We start from the raw sequence: 19,224 nt of genomic DNA on the forward strand, positions 1-19,224 counted from the left end.
GAACCTGAGACGAATCGTGCTGCCCTTTCTTGGATTTTCTCTGCTCTCCCTACCATCCTATCTGGTAAAGGTTCCAGGCGGACGAGCAGCACTCTATTATTGGTGTAACTAGGGTTTTGCAGTGTATCTCCAGAATGGGTGGACCACATTTTCTGAAAATTCTTCGAGTGAATCTGTCAGGCATCTTCCTTTCCTACAACCAGTATTATATGGTCGTTCCAGTTTAAACAGCGCCGATACTAAATATGAATAGAGGTATCTCTTTCTGATTAATGTTCGGAAACCAAACAGTGGTGGATCTTCACATCTATTTACGCACAATACGTTACGTTTGTTTATGTTTATGGTAAACTGCAAATACCTGCATCAACTGTCGATTCTCAGTTTTGTTGCATTTCATTCATTGCGACTTTTCCAGAAACAAAAATTTAAAAAAACACGTCGTTCGCCAACAGCCTCGTGGAGCTTCTGGCGTTATCCTCTACGACCGTATTTAAGAATCACCACTGAGAAAATAAACCTTTATTAACTATCAGTGTCTATCAACCGACCACGGCCAGGGAACATAAAATTACTTGCGTGAGGCGGTATGGTACTCTTCTCACAGCCCAACTGTCTAGAAGGAATGGTAAAGTATTTGCAGCCACATAAGACTGCTTAAGAATAATGGTTGTAAAAAGGATAGCCGACAGAGACCGGAGGCCAGTGTCACGCCACGTCACGGACAGTCGCTTTCGAGCCCAACGGGACTGCAGCTATCGGTGAATGCGGGACCATCTCAATCAGACGGTGACCGAACATTGCAACATTTGAAGTCTTAGAACGTGACAAAAGTGCACTGATCACAGCGGTACTTAAGTCCACATACCTGCAGTTGTCCGAACACGGAAAGTGGATAGTAGACGACACTATGCCTGTAGTGTGATCGGAAGAGACGCGATTTTGCCTCTTTCCAAATGGTGTTTAACACGCAACGTGTGAAGGGTTTATATCAAGTCCGAAGTGGTTCCGCGATGTTTTGTGGGTGTTTCTTCTTCACGCCATCATTTGGATCTATTCCTCCAGGTTATTGTAAATATGGCACTGGATGTTTATTTCAGAATTCTCCGTGACCAAGTGTTGCCCTTTGTTCTACGTCTTCATGATAAGTACGCTGTGGACAGTCTCGTCTTCCAGTATGACAACAGCAATGTTCACAGGGCAGCACTCAGAAATTGGTTAGATAAACACTGGGGCACACCATCGCGGCCTCGCCTTTAATGGCCCACTTCAGGACCTGACCTCAATTTCGCAGAAGATGTCGGGGACTACTTGGAAAAGTGAGTGAAACATAACAATTAACATGGCTGCAAGCTGGTTGCTATATGCATGTTCATTTCCCGCGAACCCAACGTGACTGGGGACCAGACGACGATGACCGACCATCTAAATCCGCATCTAAATCCGCATCTAAATCCGCATCTAAATCCGCATCTAAATCCGCATCTAAATCCGCATCTAAATCCGCATCTAAATCCGCATCTAAATCCGCATCTGCAACCACCGTGAGGTACATAGCAGAGGTTACGTGCCTTTGTAGCAGTTACTAGGGTTTCTTCCAGTTCCATTTACGTATGGAGTGCGGGAAGAATGACTGACTGAATGCCTCCGAGCGTGCAGTAATTATTCTCATCTTATCCTCAGAATCCCTATTTGAGCGACAGCAATCGTTTAAAACCGGTTGTTTAAACTTTGTTAATAGACAAACTATCCCGAGAAAATCTACCTTCAATAGTCTTCCAGTTCAATTACTTAAGTAACTATGCGACAGTCTCCCATGAATTAAACAAACCTGTGGCCATTCGTGCTGCCCTGCTCTGTATACATTCAACACAACCTGTTAGTCCTATCTGGTGTGGGTCCCACACACATGAGAAATATTCTAGTACCAGCCGCACGAATGATTTGTAAGCAGTCTCCTTCGCAGACTGGCTGTACTTCTACAGTGTTCTACCAATAAACGGAAGTCTACCGCCAGTTTTACCAGCGACTGAACCTATGTAATCACTTCATTCGTACTGTTACACGTGTTTGTACGTGTTGGTCGATTCCAACAGTGACTCAATGATAATATACGAGATTACATTTCTTCGTTTTGCGAAGTGCACAATTTTACATTTCTGAATATTGAGAGCAAGTTGCCTATCTTTGTACCACTCTGAAATCTTATCAAGATCTGACCGACTATTTATGCAGCGTCTCTCCGATAGCACTTCATTATAGATACTTGCATGATCTACAAAAAGCCTGATTTTACTTTTAATATTGTCCGGTAGGTCATTAATATACAACATGAACACCAACTCACTTCCCTGGGACTCAGCCGAAGTTACTTCTACATCTGACGATGACCCTCCATCCAAGGTAATATGTTGCGTCCTCCCTACAAAAAACTCCTGAATTCAGTCACAAATTTAACTTGATACCGCATATGATTGTACTTTTGACAATAAGCGGAGGTGTGGCACTGAGTCAAAAGCTTTTCGGAAATCGGTAAGTACAATATCTACCTGGTTGCCTTGACCCAAAGCATTCTGTATGTCAAGTGAGAAAAGTGTGAGTTGCGTTTCGCATGATTGTTGTTTTTGAAACCCGTGCTGGATGGCACTTATGAGCTCATACCATCCAAAATACCTAATTTTGTTTGAACTCAGAATACATTCTAAGATTCTACAAGAAATCGACGTCGAGTATACTGGACGGTCATTTTGTGAATCGCATCTATTACCTTTCTTGTATCCGAGTGTGACCTCTGCCTTTTTCCAAGACCTAGCCACGGTCGTTTGTTCGAGGGATCTAGGTAGATTGTAGTTAGAAGAGGGGCTAACTTAGCTGCAAGTTCAGTATAGAATCTAACATGGATTCCATCAGGGCCTGCAGCTTTGTTCAGTTTTAACCAACCAGCTTTACGGAAATCCGAAAGGAGATCCTGGAAAGTCACGACCAATGGGTGTAGGGAGCAGCAGTGGTCGATAGTCGGAGACTACTCAGAGCCAATGCCAATTAAGAACGTGAATGAACGTGACGTTACCACCAATTCTGCTGCGAATACCCAGCATCCATTCGGCAAGGGGCGACGTTCACTGTACCTTGCACTTCTGTAGGCAAAACTAGTTCGCCCGTCGACCACAGAGCGGTCAACGTATACCACTTCTGAGTCCAAATATGCATTAAAGACAGCCAGGAAAAGGCGGCGAACAATCATGGATCAAGAGTGTCTTTTTGGTCCCAAAGACAGAGTCAAATCTGTCTACGGGGTACCCAGAATGGGGGCATATACAGATGCAACTGTGGGGAAGTTGTAGTTCAGTGCAGAGACACTGCATACGAACTATGATCAGGTCTCCGGTCCCACGCCGCTGTTGTGGGAGGTGAATCTCCCTACTAGAAAAAAGACCCACAGTACTTCCGATGCTCAGGGAAGTAGCGAATATGCATCCCCTAGTTGAGCAGCAGATGTTGGAATCTGATTTGTATTGGAAGGACTCCAGCCTCCACGAATAGGAAGTTCACAGGGCTAGTCAGAACGTCACCTGTCTTAGGACGGACACCGCCATTGTTATGGGGGTCCATATTGAGTAATTCATCTTCCAGCTAGAGTTCTGGTTGGGGAAACAGTACAACAGCAACGGAAGTGCACGAAGCTAGACCACTGATACCCACTACAAAAAGAGGCACACTCAACACAGAGCCCTGCAGAATCCCATTCTTTTGTAGGGAAAGTACAAGCACCAACTTGGACCTGGAAAGAATGGCGTAGCACGACATACTGGACAAAGATCAGGGGTGGGCTCCAGAGAGCCCACTCATATAGAGTAACGCTGATGTGATGACACCATGTGGTGTCTTAAAACTTTCGCAGGTCGAAGAAGAAAGTGATAATCTGTTGACACTAGGCAAAAGCTACCTGGATAGCAGACTCCAGCAGTAGAGTGGAAAACCACCCTGGTAGAGAGCCAAAAACCGCAGAGACTCAAGGTACCAACACAGCCGCCGACTCACCATATATTCAAGCAATCTGCAGAGAACATTAATGAGACTGCGCAACAGCTGTTCATCTCAAGGGGGAGTTCACACAGTTTCAGCAGTGGGTCTCTCTCTCTCTCTCTCTCTCTCTCTCTCTCTCTCTCTCTCTCTCTCTCTCTCGCCGTTGACATGGAAGTTCACCCTCACTCGAGTTATAGTTGAAAATGGCAAGGACGTGATGTTGAGCATCTAGTTGTGGGGCCAGTTTGGCCCTTGAGCCACGAAAGGGCAAAGGGCTAGAGCACTGGCGAATTCCCCCCTCACTGAACAGAGCACTGTAAGACTCCAGATGATGTGTAGTGAAAGGTAAGTGAATTAGCTCTATCTGCCGTTTGAGGACACAAAATGCAGGCTAGTAATTCTCTGATGAAGAGGCTAGAGCATAATGCTAAGCGAAATGTTTGGTGACAGCATCTGGGTCAGAGTAAATAACACCATTCCAGGAGAGACTAGGCTCTGAGCACTATGGGACTCAACTGCTGTGGTCATAAGTCCCCTAGAACTTAGAACTACTTAAACCTAACTAACCTAAGGACATCACACACATCCATGCCCGAGGCAGGATTCGAACCTGCGACCGTAGTGGTCGTGCGATTCCAGACTGTAGCGCCTTTAACCGCTCGGCCACTCCGGCCGGCGGAGAGACTAGGTTTACCTGTGGAAGACTGGTGGCCAGACATGTCAAGCCTTTGGCAAAACCTGCAAAGGAAGGGTACACAGTTCAATGGTAGATACATGTAATTCCTAGCATTGTTGTTTCTGCAGTTTTATGAGATAATGGACCAAGACACACAGCTGTTCAAAGGCAGTGAGGTTCTCCATTGATGGATGTTGCTTATAGCATTGGAGAGACTATCTGGGATTTAATAGCCACAGCGATTTCTGAAGCCACCAAGGCACTGTCTTTTGATGAGTGGGACAGGTGGTGGATCGGGTGGGACGGGATCCCGAGTAATATGGGCTCGTTACGTCAGCTGCTGATAGAATGGCTGCAGAGGTGCTCTGAACAGCTGCATCGATACCACGACATGGTGGGGTGCTAAGGGCGATGGCACAGGAAATGGCATTCCAGTCAGCATTTTTGAGAGCTCAGTTGGGTGGATACCCAAGTGAGTAACTTTGAGAGACACACAGGATGATCGGAAAATGATCTGTCATGTAGGTCATCATGGACTCTCCAATCGATGGAGGGGAGAAGATAAGAGTTGAAAATGGAAAAATCAATGGCCGAATAAGATTCACACATCACATTGAAGGGCGTAGGAGCACCGGTATTCAAGAGACAAAGATCGAGCTCTGAGAGCAAAGTTTGAATTGCTTTACTGCAGCCGATGATTGTAGTTTCACCCCTTCCACCCCGCAAAGGGTTGTTAGCACTGAAGTTACCCAAAATGGGGAAGGGTGGGAGGGGGGGAGAGAAAGCATACGACGCAGTCTGAGACACTTCACCATCAGGAGGGAGATATACATTACAGACAGTAAACTCCAGAGAGATCCTCACATGAACAGCCACAGTCTTCAAAGTTGTATTGAGTGGCGTATTTTCACTATAGATGGAGCCCAGAACGTACACGCCAACGTCATTGTCAGCTATATTCTTAAAATAGCTCCGATAGCCACAGAGAGTAGGGGTTTGCAAAACTAGAAACCAATTTTTCTTGAAGGCAGTGCAGAAAGCACGGGAAATGCGTATGAGATTTCAGTTGCAAAGAAACCAGTGAGGGATGTCATGCCTCATGGTTGCACTCATACTGAGAGGCTACGGCTAGTGAACAACCTAAGGTATTAAGGTGGAACGTGTTGGGTCCGGTGCATGGGGACAACTGGAACCTCCGTCTTCGAGGTTGTCGTTGCTCTCTTCTCCTTGCAAGATATCAATGTCTGTGAGAACTTGTCTGCCTTAGATTCTGGGGTGGAGGGGGAACACAGAGCTCCACTATCAGCAACCTGCGAGTCCTTCATATACTAGCTGGCATCTGGCAGCACAATCCTGGGAGATCCTGAGGGATGCCTTCCTTGTGAGACACCAGATGGAAGTGTTACTTCTTTGGCTAAAGGTTGGGCATCGACGTCTCTAGTGGGGATTTGACACTCCCAAGGAGTTTGTGGAGGAAACAGTAGAAGGGTAGACCCCCCCCCCCCCACCTTCAGCGGAGTGAGTGCCCAACACAGAAGGCACAAAGAGCGAATTTACAGTTGCTGGAGAGGATGACATCATTGTAGCCATAACGTATGTAGTGATACATGCAGGGTGCAAATGATCATATTTCTTCTTGGCCTCTTGAAACGTCAATTGGTCAAGAATGTAGTATTCTCGGATTTAATTTTCTCATGGGAATACGATATAGTCCAGTGAACAAGGGGATGGTGCTCTCCATAGTTGCCACAGATGGGAGGGGTGGCACAAGGAATGTCTGAGTGCGACTGATGTCCAGAATCCCTACAGATGGGGTTAATGTTGCAACTTTAAGACATTTGCCCAAATCGCATGCATTTGAAGCACCACATGGGAATGGGTGAATACGGTTTTACATCACACGTATACACCATCACCTTTATCTTCTCAGGCAATAAGTCAACTTGAAAGACGAAGATTAAGGCCCCAGTAACTATCCTGTTGTCCTTCGGTCCCCCCTTTGTCACGCTGGACAAAATGCACAGACCACTGCTCCAAACTTGCACGTAACTAGTCTTCTGGCTGTAAACGAATGTCGTGTTGTACGACGATAATATGTACTATATTCAGATTGTTACGAGGGGTGTTTGTTAAAGGAGCTGCTACTTCCTCACCTGTCCTAAAGCTGTTCAACGACAATTAATGGTTTTGTGACCAAAAAAGGAATCTGTCAGTCACAGACCGAATTAAGTATTGGGGCGATTATCTTCCCCCCCGTTTCTTAGCCACATGTTCTTCACACAATGTAGCCAGGGAAGGAAATATTTAGAGGTCAACTCTCTTCGCACTTTAAGAATCTTTTCCTTCAAACGAGACTGCTGGGGTCGTGCAGACACCAGGGGAAGACACCTTAATCCGCATAATATACGAGACACCCGCCATGGTGTAACCCAAACAGGGGTACTGCCCATTGGGACCACTCAGCCTCAGCAACGGCTGCCTGGCTAGTAAGCCATTGTCCCGAGTCCCTGTACCCCAGGCACAATGGGGACATACTCCTTGGCGTATGTGGAGAGTTTCCATTTTTAAAATCACTCGAAAGTGTCTGGATGAGTTTGAATAACCCTGTATATATTAAACTGATAGAAGATAAGAAAAGGTAATATGAAACGGCAAATACGAGTATAATAATGAAAGGTGGAGACCGGCTGTAGCTAAAAAGAGTTGAGATAGGTTTTTATCATTTAGCGTTTTTGTACCAAATGTTAATTTATGATGAATACTCGTACTTCCATGCAGTTAGTAAAAATAAATATTAGTTTTATCAAAAAAATTTACTTCAATATTTGTTCATTAACATATCAATTCAATGATAATAGACATAAAATTCAAATCCCAGCAGACAAACCAACGATTTCAAAGCGACTAGCCTGAAGTTTGAAGTGTTCACCGACATGAGACTGTGTTGAAAGTTGTGAGATGTTTTATACTTCTGTTTTACTTGGCACCTCGGTAGTAAAGCGCCAGACTAAAAATTCAGAAGTCTCGAGTTCGATCCCTAGCCAGTCTAACGATTTTCATCCGACATTTATCGCCTCCTTCACCTCTGGGAACGTTCGTTGATGTGAAAAATGCCAAGATGAATCGTCGTTCGGAATCCACATTAAACTTTTGGTCTCCTATAACTGACGGGGTAAGCCAGGTCAAAGGTCGGAGGAGGCATCTCCAACAGGACCGTAATTAATAAAGCACTGTGTTGATAAAGAGGAACTTCGCATTTATGACTGTTTTGTTTACTTAACCTTTAATTGTTAACATGGGATCGGACAGATCCGATCCATAGTTTAGCGAAATCTATAAGAAAGTAGTTGGCAACACTGCCTGCCACCTAGTAATCCTCTCTCTCGTCTGTTTACTGCCTTTCACCAGTTTTTCATCCTTGTGTTACTCATTGTTGTTAGCGTTTGCCAGTTATTTAGTGGTGCCTAGAACCCCCACGTTAACATTTCCGTTAGAAGATAGTGCTGGGCAAGAAAGTGTAAATTCGCATACTCACGCTTCCCTGTCAGTTTGAAGCAGCTTCCAGTTGCTTCATTGAGGTGGTTTCAGATGAAGATGCCTCTGTAGATAGATTGTCTTCGGATTCTGCGTTAGACTACTGTATCGAGTCTAATACCACTGATCAGCAATCTGGTGATTCAAATGGTGCAGATTCAGACCAGTTACATATTTTCATAGGTAAAGACAAAAGCACAACATGGCGAAAGGTTCCTCCAATCAGAGAGTCAAAGCTAGAAGGAGAAATATAATAACTTGTCTTCCTGGAGTGAAGGGATCGGCAAAGACTTGTATATCTCCAAACGACTGTTTCTCTGCGCTAACAGATACTACACTTATTGATGCTAATCAGTCACTACAATCATAAAAACTGATAATGGAGAAGAATTAGAATGATAGGACTGCTTATTTGACTGATGATAGTGAAGCAAAAACCGTCGGTGGATTTATGGTTTTAGGGTGATCCATTACCTCAGGTCACTGAAATTTTTCCGACTTTCGGAATATACAGAGAATGGGGAGTCAAGTTTTTTCCAACAACAGTAACTTTGAACGATTTCTACTTTCATCTTATGTACATACACTTAGATGACAAAAACCTCGACCACAACGTAAACAACAAGAAAAACTGGCACCGGTTCCATTTATATTTGAACATGTCATACACACTGCAGAGCCGATTACTTACCTTCTAGACATCTGACAGTATATGAGCAGCATTTTCCATTCAAAAGTCGCTGTAGTTTCGACAGTATCTGGCCAAGTATGGCATCAAAGTCTTCTCTCTACCAGATGAGTAAACTTTGTACACTATTTCCATTATTTACATTGGAAATAAACATGATGGCCCATCAAAGTTGTCCACCTCTGCAGTTGATGCGGTTATGAGACTAGTAGAACTACTGAGTGGCACATGTAGGAACATAACTGGAGATCAACTGATTTTCTAGTATTCCTCTTGTCCAAATATTCTAAGAGGAAAACCTGACACACGTCAGCACTTAAGAAAAACGAGCAAGAGGTTCCTCACCAGTTTGTGGTTCACATCTACATCTACATTTATACTCCGCAAGCCACCCAACGGTGTGTGGCGGAGGGCACTTTACGTGCCACTGTCATTACCTCCCTTTCCTGTTCCAGTCGCGTATGGTTCGCGGGAAGAACGACTGTCTGAAAGCCTCCGTGCGCGCTCTAATCTCTCTAATTTTACATTCGTGATCTCCTCGGGAGGTATAAGTAGGGGGAAGCAATATATTCGATACCTCATCCAGAAACGCACCCTCTCGAAACCTGGCGAGCAAGCTACACCGCGATGCAGAGCGCCTCTCTTGCAGAGTCTGCCACTTGAGTTTGTTAAACATCTCCGTAACGCTATCACGGTTACCAAATAACCCTGTGACGAAACGCGCCGCTCTTCTTTGGATATTCTCTATCTCCTCCGTCAAACCGATCTGGTACGAATCCCACACTGATGAGCAATACTCAAGTATAGGTCGAACGAGTGTTTCGTAAACCACCTCCTTTGTTGATGGACTACATTTTCTAAGCACTCTCCCAATGAATCTCAACCTGGTACCCGCCTTACCAACAATTAATTTTATATGATCATTCCACTTCAAATCGTTCCGCACGCACACTCCCAGATATTTTACAGAAGTAATTGCTACCAGTGTTTGTTCTGCTATCATATAATCATACAATAAAGGATCCTTCTTTCTATGTATTCGCAATACATTACATTTGTCTATGTTAAGGGTCAGTTGCCACTCCCTGCACCAAGTGCCTATCCGCTGCAGATCTTCCTGCATTTCGCTACAATTTTGTAATGCTGCAACTTCTCTGTATACTACAGCATCATCCGCGAAAAGCCGCATGTAACTTCCGACGCTATCTACTAGGTCATTTATATATATTGTGAAAAGCAACGGTCCCATAGCACTCCGCTGTGGCACGCCAGAGGTTACTTTAACGTCTGTAGACGTCTCTCCATTGATAACAACATGCTTTGTTCTGTTTGCTAAAAACTCTTCAATCCAGACACACAGCTGGTCTGATATTCCGTAGGCTCTTACATTGTTTATCAGGCGACAGTGCGGAACTGTATCGAACGCCTTCCGGAAGTCAAGAAAAATAACATCTACCTGGGAGCCTGTATCTAATATTTTCTGGGTCTCATGAACAAATAAAGCGAGTTGGGTCTCACACGATCGCTGTTTCCGGAATCCATGTTAAGACGAGAGATGTGAAATCCTCAATTTTGGTTTTCAAAATGACCTCACTTTACTCTCCTATGCGCCAAAGAATTTACTGATAATTTATTCTATGCACCTTGAATATACGTCAAAAGGCTCTACGTCCAGTGAAAAAAAACCAAGTGTAATCACATTCTACAATGACATATAATGGAGGTGGCGGTGTTGATAAAGTGGACAAGTTGTGTGCCACATACTCAGCAGCAAGGGAGTGCAATAGATGGCCTCTGACGATATTCTTTCTCATAACTGATCTAGCTCGAATCAACAGCCTTTCCATTTTTAGAAGCAGTACCCCTGAAAAGAAAATTGCAAGGAACGATTTTCTTTGGGAAACTGGATTCGGCTTGGTGCAAGACCAGCTAAAGAGAAGGACAGTAATGGATCGCTTACCCAGAGAAATTTGCTAAAAGGCTACAATAATGAGCGGATGAACATCTGCTGTCAATGACAAACCAGCACAAGAAGAGGTGCCAGATGCGAAAAGGAGCATCGTCTGCCCTAGAAATAAGGATGCAGAAACTCGATTTACTTATCAGCGTGGAAAACGTATGTGCAAGAAATATTTGCTTAAACTGTGAACACTTCTGAATGGTAATTACAATGAGTCGTCAGAAGAAGACTGTTGAATCACTGAAGCTCAGTTTATGTTGTGTACACTCAACTGTAGGTATTACCTGTTTTCTTCTGTAATAATAAGTATTATTTCTTCAAATAAGCATCAACATATTTAGTTGCGTAACTTATATGGTTGCTCTACATTATTTTGTATTACACTGAAGAGCCAAAGATGGTTGGTTGGTTGGTTGGTTGAGGTTTAAGGGACCAAACAGCAAGGTCGTCAGTCCCTTGTTTCAAATATGGTCCATTCCGCTAATGGGACATCTCAGGAAAGTCAGAACAATAAAAGGGAAAAAGCTAAAAACGAAAAGGGCAGTCATGTTGTCAATGGTAAAAACAAAATGAGGGAAGTCAGCAAGAGAACGAACCCAACGCTATGATGAAGCAGCATAGGCAAGACCACCTGTGACTTAAAATGTGCAACCGCTAGAATGTAGAAGTACGTATGGGAAAAGGAGACTAACCAATCCTTAAAAAAGGGTAAAAACAGAGTAAAAGGGGAAGAAAAGAGGATCTCGGTCAGCGAGGTGAATCGGGAATCTCCGAACACGGCTTACAGTGGGAGACACCCAAGCACTCACCGCCCTGCCCCAACACCAGAGAGAGATTAAAAACCTTAAAACTGAGAATAAAAACCACTTTCGCGGAGGAAACCAAGAACCAGAGAGACCATCCGAGAATCGTCAGCCAACATCAAAGGTAAAGTGTTGGGGAGTCTGCACTTAGCACGCAGAGCCAAAAGAAGGCGGGCATTCAACCAAAATGTGGGTTACTGACTGGAAGAAGAGCTAAAGAAACTGGTACACTTGCCTAATATCGTGTAGGGCCCCCGCGAACACGCCGAAGTTCCGCAAAGCGACGTGGCACGGACTCCACTGTGTCTAGAGTAGTGCTGGTGGGAACTGACACTATGAATTCCGCAGGGCTGTCAATAAATCCGTAACGGTACGAAGAGACTGGAGATCGCTTCTGAACAGCACGTTGCAAGGCATCCCTGTTACGCTCAGTAATGTTCATGTTGGGGAGTTTGGTCACCAGCTAAAGTGTTTAAACTCAGCTACTCTGTAGCAGTTCTGGACATGTGGGGTGTCGCATTGTCCTGTTGGAATCCACAATGGACATGAATGGATGTAGGTGATCAGACAAGATGCTTACGTACGTATCACCTGTCACAGTCGTATCTAGACGTATCAGGGGTTCCATATCACTCCACCTGCACACGCCCCACACCATACAGAGCCGTACACGCCCTTCCGCTCGATACAATTTTAAACGAGACTCGTCCGACAAGGCAACATGTTTCCATTCTTCAACAGTGTAATGTCGGTGTCGACGGGTCCAGGCGAGGCGTAAAGCTTTATGTCGTGCAGTCATCAAGGGTACACGAGTGGGCCTTCGGCTCCGAAAGCCTATATAGATGATGTTTTGTTGAATGGTTCACATGCTGACGTTTGTTGATGGCCCAGCTTTGAAACCTGCAGCAATTTTCGAAGGGGTTGCACTTCTGTCACGTTGAACGATTCTCCTCAGTCATCGTTGGTCCTGTTCTTGCAGGATCTTCTTCCAGCTGCAGCAATGTCGGAGATTTTGTTTTACCGAAGTGCTAATATTCACGGTACACTAGTGAAATGGTCGTACGGAAAAATCCCCACTTCATCGCTACCTCGAAAATTCTGTGTCCCACTGCTAGTGCCCGACTATAACAACACGTTCAGACTAACTTAAATCTTGAAAACCTGCCATTGTAGCAGCACCAACCGATCTAACAATTACGCCAGACACTTGTTGTCTTATATTGGCGTTGCCTACCGTAGCGCTGTATTCCGCCTGTTTGGTATCTTATGTTTGAATATGCATGCCTATATCAATCTCTTTGGCGCTTCAGTGGAAATAATCTAGTTATTAATATTATCCGAATTAATATTATGCGTACACAGCTACATTAACACATCATGGGAATCCATTGGACCCCACGTTTACACCTGTGTACAATAATGCCACGTTAACAAAGGAAGGCTAAATAACAGAGCTCGGACAGATTCGAAGTATCTTTCACAGTGTTCTATAGTCTGTCGTACTGCTTTAAGAAACTGATGACAGGACACTGACCCTCGAATCCTCAAAATATGAAGAAAATCGCTGTGGAGCGGCCCAGGTCAGTCCGTAGTGTCCCGGCGCATAAGCAAAACTGAGGGACTACGCTCGTGGCATTGGGCAACCGCTGCGCCGCCGGGTTTATTGGGACGGCTCCGTGTGGCCGGCCTCGGCACTCTCACGCGCGGAGCACTTTGCACGGCTCCAGGCCAGACCGCGAAATTTTAATTAAAGGAAAATGGGCTCCTGATGGCTAGCGGCTCCTGCGAGTCTAATCCCCCACCCCCGGTTCTCTCTCTCTCTCTCTCTCTCTCTCTCTCTCTCTCTCTCTGCTGCGACGGACTCCAGCCGCTCATCAGTTTATTCGCCGTTATTGTTCGCCGCGTTTTCGGCTGTACGGGAGGAAATTAACGGCGCCCGGTAGTCTGCCGATCGGTTAACTGCTCCCGGCTGTAGAACAATAGAGCTGCGATCGATGTATCACAGTACAGCTGACGACTTCAGCGCTCAGCAAATACGCGGTAATTTTAGTGCCATAGTTCTGACAAACTCGCAAGCATCCGCCGCACACACACACACACACACACACGCACGCACGCACGCGCGCGCGCGCGCGCTCGCGCGCACACGCGGGTGTGTGCGTGAGAGAGAGAGAGAGAGAGAGAGAGAGAGAGAGAGAGAGAGAGAGACGTCACGGCAGGAATTACAGCTGGTGCCATGTTTCTGCCACATGGACAAGTCGCTTCGAGCGCTACTCCTGCTACAGAATAAACAGAGCAGTCTGCTAAAACTTTTCGAACTGTAGTGCCGTGTTTATTCCGAGAAAACACAAACACTCCCAGTCGGACGCTGTCTTACTGTTTCCAGTACTCTTCAAAGACTCAACACTTTAAAAATAAGCGTGTTTATATAGTCGACGAGCGAAGTATTTATCACGTCGTTTACCGCTCCTGCAACTGCCGTTCCAAAACCATGGGGGATTTTATGCGCTGGCTCTAAATCCTAGTTACACTCCCTGCCAACCATACGGATTGGTCACGGATTTCTACCCCGTTAAAAACTTATCCAACACTAAGTTGCAGCTACCAACGGAGGTCCAGTGCGGGCTGCAATTATCATAAGGCAGCGAAACTTTGTAGATACGCTAATGCGTTAATGCCGAACAGGTTTACGCTGGACAGAATTATTTCCGATTAATCTGACACTGTGAATACAAGAAAGACGTGAAGAAATGTTATATTAATTGATTAGGAACGGGACGTAGGCTGAAAAACTAATGACTAAGGAGTAATGCTGAGCTTATTATTAACCGCCGGATAACACGATTTTTTCAGTACAAGCACCGGAGACGTCGATGAGATGCTGCATCCGTAAAACATCAACAGTTGCTCGTAGCAGTTCCAGTGGAATCTGTCCCTATATGAAGGCCTTCACACCACGCAAAGACTGAACGCGCCCCCTGGTAACGCGCTCTTTTAGATAATGTTAGAGCCAAAAGTCACGTGGATTCTGATCAGGTGAGCTTGCAGGCCAGGCATCTGGGAAGCCTCTGGAGACTACAGGCTTGTGGAAGGTAGATAAAGCAGATCCTTCACTGGGCGAGCAACATGAGTTGTTGTCCTATCGTGCAAGAAAACAGTGGTTTCTACAAGCTGCGCTCCTCCAAAGCAGGCATTTCATGGTGTAAAATGACTCTATAACGTGCAGACTTCGCGAAACATCTGACAGTTGCTCTTGATGTATTCTCTTTAAAGAAGAACGGGGCTATAACAAAGGCGCTTGTGGGTTCATTCCACACAATCACATACGGCGAGTGAAATGGCTCTTAGTGCAAACACGCGGTTTAACAGTACCTCAAATTCGACAATTTCATTCACTGCACGCTGTAGTACACACATATTACCAGGCCACATGTCATCACATCGATCCGTATCAGAAACCGAAGACCAAATTCGAAACGTTCCTGAGGATCATAAGGTTTCAGTTGCTGCATCGTATGGATCTTGTACGGGCACCACTGTAAAATGGACTGCAAAACTTGCCGTACTGTTGACCGTGGGATGTACAATCCTCGTGACACTGCATCAGTGCTAGCATCATGCTCCAACCGGGGCACGTAATGCGTGGTGAGTCACAGCAACAGCAACTTCTTCAGTAACTGCCTCTCCCGTGTGGCATACCAAGCTCATCCAGGATTTCCAATTCCATCACCACCACCACTACCACCACCACCACCACCACCACCACCACCACCATTTTTAAATCGCTTTATGACATCGGGGCTCTCCTCAGACCTTTCAGTTGGCGATACTCTCTCAATGCAGCGCTGTAACTGCTGCCGTTCACATAAAACAGTTTCATTAACAAGGCGCGGTCTATCTTCTAGACAGCCATACTGCTCACTCACGTTATGGCTTGTCAAATGACTGTGTGGTTGTCATACCGTCAAATAATGTATAGTGCCAGATTTGCACCTGATAGTCAAAACTGGAAACTTTTTTTCCAGCGTAAATCGGTTCCACATTAACGTATCTGCACATGTACGAAGTTAAATTCGTGATCTAGTTGCAATATCTGACAACAATAAATGACGCAACTGTGTGATACTGTTTGTACTGTAACGCAATGCCGTAGTTTGTTTGCTCGTCCAACTACCGACTGCTCGTGGAAATGACTGTAATCCAAACCATGTGTAATCAACGGGTTTAACATTTTACATGACGTAGTACACAAAATAAAAAAGTTGAATAAATAACGGCTGATGTAGGAAGCTTGTTTGTTTAAAAGACGTCATGATTCCCTGGAAGAACAGGAGAACTCCTCTGTACAGCCGTATCCAACCAATCCCAGTAACGGGATTGGCCAACAAACGCTAACAAGACAGTATCACGGAAAACTTTTGAACTAATGGGACGTTATATAAAACTCTCACTTAAAAAAGACATGATAAACAGTGCGTCTACAGTTTTCAAATGCCTTAGACTGCAAGTATCTCGTGAAAACGTCTGGCTGGGATATAAAAATTTAAAATCATTTGCAATAAATTCTTTCTTATTCATATTATACGTATTTGTTAGTCACATTGCACGTAATTCTATAATTGAATCACGAGTTGAACAATCTTTTGGCATTAATATAAGGCGATTGTACGAAAGATCTGATACATATTTACGACGTACTGCGCTGATGTGACGAGTAGATGTGATGTTCAGAAGAGTTCCGTGGGTATTATTCAAACGTGCATCAGATAAGCAATATAAATTGGACGTTTATTTTATAAATCTTCAATTTGTTGCCACGCAATAATTTAAATCGTCGCTCAGTATTATTAAAATACTGCAGTCGATGTTGACGAGAGAGAGAATATGTAGGTAATAAATATACGCTAACACAGTCTGGTATAACAACAAACTGTTGTTTTGTGGTGTAGTGGTGGTGGTGGTTAGTCCCGTCGACAACGAGGTCATTAGAGACGGAGCGCAAGCTCGGGTTAGGGAAGGATTGGGAAGGAAATCGGCCGTGCCCTTCTAAAGGAACCATCCCGGCATTTGCCTGAAACGATTTTAGGGAAATCACGGAAAACCTAAATCAGGATGGCCGGAGACGGGATTGAACCGTCGTCCTCCCGAATGCGAGTCCAGTGTGCTAACCACTGCGCCACTGCGCCACTGCACCACCTCGCTCGGTTTTTGTGGTGTATTTAGAGTTGTATTTGGAGCTACTAATTTAAACGCTATCACGTATCCTGCATGGTGTATTTCATATTGCTTTAAATATTTTGATGCATTTCTAAGTAATGTAATACCAAAAGTCACATTTTTTCAGCACGTTCATTTATGTAAGTGTAATAACGTAAATTAAGCACACCATTATTAGTTCGCAAGAAAATATGTACCTTCTACCGTGAGCGAAGGAAACTGCAGTCCATAAAACTTACAGAAGTCATGTTCACATAAGAAAATCTCAAAGTGACATAACAAAATTGTGTATCATTTATATATTGTCAAAAATAGCCAGGAAACAATGTAATGAGAAAGACAAAATGGCTATCGCCCTTTATTTAAGCTATATCCACACTCGACAACGCAAGGAATTTTGGAAAGAAGTTGTTCGGAGTAGACCCAAGTGAATGCTGCTGTAAGGAGAAACGAAAGGAAAAATGGGATAGCAGGAAGACGTGGCGGCTCTAATGAAACAATTGCGGAGTGCAGGCTTGTTGGCATAAGCACTACAGGAAGGAAGCTTCTCACGCTGGACACACTCCCCAGAAAACAAACGTGTTGCCGTATGGGAAACAGAAAAACGGCACATGAGACTAAACGTGGGGACGTTGGTGTGTGAGGAAATATTTTGTGCGTGCGCGACTGAAACACATGTTGTTTGTAGAGACGCGATGTCCTAATAGAAGAGCACAATTTTGCGCTAAAATCTTTGTCACTTCATTTCACCATCAACAGCCCAGTAACGTACAGCAATAATATACAGTCATTGTTTCAATAAAACTTCCCAGCAGATTAAAATTGTGTGCCGGATCGAGACTCTAAGTAGGGACCTTTTTTCCAGGAGTGCTAGTCTTGCAAGCTTCGAAGGATAGGTTGTCAGGTCTGGAAGGTAGGAGATGAGGTGTGGCGGAAGTAAAGCTGGGAAGACGGGTCATGAGTCCTGCTTGGGTAACTCAGTCGGTTGAGCATTTGCCAACCAAAGGCGAAGGACCTGAGTTAAGGTCTCGTCCGGCACACAGTTTTAATCTTCCAGTAAGTTACACATCAGTGCACGCTCCGCTGCAGATTCAAAATTTCATTCTGGGCTGTTTAAATATTTTCTACACAAAATCAATCATGATGATACCGAGTGGACCTCAATAAAATTTTTCACTTATAGAAGACGAATGCCACATTATTTATTTGTCGATCTGTGTTAAATAAGGGAAATATACCTGGCAATGTGGTACAATCAATGGTTCACGAGAGCCAGTAAATATACCTCAGTTAATTTTACGATCGCGATGTGAAATCGCAATATCGAACACCGTAACCTTTATAGCTAATATCACCTTTTTTTCTTGGAAGTCATTTACTCTCACATCAGATACTTCTCGAGACACTTAATTATTTCACTTCTACCTACAAAACTGTAAGTTGTTCGTACAATAACGAACTACTGTAACCACATATAACGACCACACCTTACAGTTTCTCACTCACTTGAGCGCGCTATGCACATTTCCGTCAGAGATCGGCTATCCCCTCCCCCTCCCCGGCATTCGGCACGTTAATTTGATTCATTTTTTATCTTCCAAAAGTTCCTTTTAATAAATAATGTTGCCAATATGAAACGACAGTATGAGTAAGGCTAAAAAAGGGGAACAATACATCCACGAGGGTGCAGCTTCACAGATAGCGGACTGGCCACGTGGCAGAAGCAAGTAACACAGGTGGACAGACGTTATGCAACAGACGAAACCAAACAACAGAAAATTATATAGAGGAAGGCCACCACCATCCCAGTGGACGAGGACATTCGGAAAACTGCTGCAATCATCTGGCAGTAACTGGAGACAACAACTGGAAACGTAAGTCGACCAGTGAACCGAACGTATCTAGACTTTCTATAATACAAATGGCGTCTTCCTATGACGGATACTCTTAGCTGCGACGTCCTCAAAACGAACCAGCACTACCAAGCTGCTCCTTCCTGTTTCGTTCGCCGATAGTGATTACTGTATTTCTTTATATTTGGTAGACAACCTGTTCCTACCGCCCACTAGTAGGTGTTGCAGATTTCATGGAGAGCGGTGGTCGGTAGCGGTTTAAAAACTTTTTGATTGGGTTTCCATAAAATTGACAAATTATTTGGTAACTTATTTTACGCTTTAACTCTTTGTAATAAGGTTTATAAATATCAGGAAGTAAAGTTTGTTCCCTATAATGGAACTGGTGGCCAGTTAGAAAGTTTTTGTATAAACATAGATACGAAAGTGGACGGTAGGTAAAACGGTTGACAACCCTGCACTATATA

Source organism: Schistocerca serialis, chromosome 4 (genome assembly GCF_023864345.2).
Source record: "Schistocerca serialis cubense isolate TAMUIC-IGC-003099 chromosome 4, iqSchSeri2.2, whole genome shotgun sequence".
NCBI classification, from domain to species: Eukaryota; Metazoa; Arthropoda; class Insecta; order Orthoptera; family Acrididae; genus Schistocerca; species Schistocerca serialis.